This window comes from Myotis lucifugus, unplaced genomic scaffold, assembly GCF_000147115.1.
Source record: "Myotis lucifugus unplaced genomic scaffold, Myoluc2.0 scaffold_647, whole genome shotgun sequence".
NCBI lineage: Eukaryota > Metazoa > Chordata > Mammalia > Chiroptera > Vespertilionidae > Myotis > Myotis lucifugus.
In genome coordinates, this window is record NW_005871695.1 from 41619 (window position 1) to 44587 (window position 2969).

Consider the following 2969-nt stretch of genomic DNA (forward strand, 5'->3'; position numbering starts at 1 on the left):
GATTAATCACAAAAACAATATGTAATTATAGATGTGTTTTCCGATCGGTTTTAGGCGACCCCTGTGAAAGGATTGTTCGACCCCCAAAAGGGTCGCGACCCACAGGTGGAGAACCGCTGGTGTAGATGGATCGGTGATGGGTGAAGAGATACCACGGTAAAGTGATGAGCACTGGGGGTCGTTAGTTTAATCTGAAATTGTATAAGCCTCTCCACACCTGGCGGGGAGGGCAGGCAGGAACAGTGACGGTGGTTAAATGCACACAGTGATGGGCACGGAAGAATGCTGATCCCCGGGAACCTACCTTGGAAGGTCAAGGAGCACCCAGGGTGACTCTCAGATCTGTCCACGATCTGCGTCGTCCTGCCCTCCTAGCAGCCCCTCTCCTCTTGCTGCTGATAATACTGGCCTCCTGGGTCCCCGGTCACCAGCTGTCTGACCGTCTGTCCTTCCCCGGATTGAACGCTCTCACTGCTGCTCATCTGTCACTGGGCTGGAATGAGGAGAAATGAGGACCCTCCTGCTCTGCTGGTGGGAGAGGAAACTCATGACACTTAGCGTCTGTATTGGGTACCAGTCCCTAAGGGGGCCTCTCTGAGGACAGCGTTCTGGCACTGTTTGTTAGCAAGAAGCCAGGAAGCCTTGAAATCTGTCCCTAAGGAAGTGGAGAGCTGGAATGTGTGGTGTGTGGTGTGTGGAACACAGTGCAGCAGTGAGAAGTAGTTAATCACTTTTATATCTACCAGTGGGATAGATCTTAGAAATACAGAATGAGTTCTATAGCGTAAAACAATTTATGTGCTAAAACACACAGAGAGAAAGTGACAGTATTTTATTTCTCAGGACTGTATCCTCAGATGCCCAAGGACACATCCTGAATGTACTTGTGTGAGCCTCCGATGGCAGGACAAAGGAAAGAATAATGAGATGAGGGCGAGGCGCACAGCCAGGGCATGCAGTGGGGGTGGAATATGAAGCCCTGTCACTCGGGGTAATTAGCATGTTTGTCCTCATTTGGGAGAAGAATGAGGAACGTTCCCAGCAAAAGGATGCACATGTTTTAAAACAGACTCTAGGAGAAATTGAAGGACCGTGCATAGAAGAAAGATGGGTATTTGGTTAGCATAAATTCTTGCTTTAAATATATTTATCCATCAGAAGTGTTAGAAATTATTCTGAAATTTGCCTCCAGCCACCAGCCTAGGAGAAGAGTGGAAAGCTGAAGATGTAGTTATTTAATACTCAAAAAGACTTGCTCTATAAATCTGGAAAATACTCAAAGAGAATCCTCCTATATAATAAAAGGGTAATATGCAAATTGACCCTAACTGCTGAAGGACCAGGAACAACCGGTCATTATGACATGCACTGACCACTAGGGGGCAGATGCTCAACGCAGAAGTTTCCTGGTGGTCAGTGCACTTTCACAGGGGGAGCGCCGCTCAGCCAGAAGCCGGCTCATGGCTGGCCAGTGCAGCGGTGGTGGCGGGAGCCTCTCCTGCCTCTGCGGCAGCACTAAGGTTGTCCAATTAACTGCTTAAGCCCCCAACCCAGCCCTAAGCAGTTAGTCGGACATCCCCCGAGGGCTCCTGGGCTGCCAGAGGGATGTCCGACTGCCGGGGCAGCGGGCCTAAGCCATCAGTCGGACATCCCCTGAGGGGTCCCAGACTGCGAGAGGGTGCAGGCTGGGCTGAGGGACGCCCCCCCCCTCCCGAGTGCATGAGTTTTTGTGCACCAGGCCTCTAGTTGCTCTATAAATCTGGAAAATACAAAGGTGGCCTTTTGTTAAGTTTCATGTACTCTATCAGGCAGTAATTTACAACACACACCTCAGTTTGTTTCGCTCTGACAGTGTTATCTCATTCTGTGTACTCTCCGACAGCCTTTATTCTTCAATATGATGTCCCTTGACGTTAGTTCTCGTGTGCACTGATCTACAGATTACGGCTGGTAGGTTGCTCTGCCGTGCTTACCTACTGACGAGTCCGTTGCTTTGGTGTTCTTGCTGTCTCTCTCAGGCTCTTTAATAACGTCTTCTAGGTATTATGTCATTTCTGTGCCCACTGTACTTAATAAGCCACAGCCATGGGAGCTGTAATCAAATGAGTATAATATTCAGAGGGCACTACTTTTCAATAGCTCAACCTCATTTAGCAGCTTTTATGGATGTTTCTCTTGGTTTAAAAAGAACGTGTTCAATAAAACCAGCTTTTCTGATGACTTTCACATTTAAAGAATATTATTTTTATTATTAATATTTTAGAAATACACAATCCTCTAAATCCTCCAATTCATAGTTAAATAGTTCTACTAAAATGTCTTATAACTTGTCAAAAATGTTCCTAATAATGTTATATATATGTTTGTGTGTGTGTGACTTAATGTTTCTGAACTTTGTGATTTCTTTATTCAGTATTTCGTGTGCTTTTCCACATTATGAAAAAGTGGGTCATTACACGAGAATTCTGAGCATATTCACGCTCTCCTTTCCAAGGTTTTCCATGCCCTGGCAGCGTAAGACATGGTGATATTTGTAAGGCACCAGAGAAAACCCTGTCACTGGAGGCAGCTGTCTGCAGGGCAGGTCCCACCCCACAGGTTCCGCACCCTCACCCTGGAGCTGAAGGGACCCTGTCCCTCACACTTGACAACTGTTTGTGCTTCACCATCTTGGTTCCTCTCAGTTTAACCAATTTAATTAAAGTCATTATTCCTGTTGTTTTGTATTTTTGATGTTTTTTTCTTTATATTACAGTTTTTAATTTTTCTGTAATTAAGAATATATTACTTTTAGTCCAGGCCAGTGTGGTTCAGTGGTAGATTGTTCGCCTGTGCAACGAAGGATTGCAGGTTCGATTCCTGGTCAAGGGCATGTACCTTGTTTGCAGGCTTGTTCCCTGGCCCCAGGTTGGGGTGGGGGGATTGGGGGTGGGGACGCAACCAGTCAATGGGTGGGTGTGTGTGTGTGT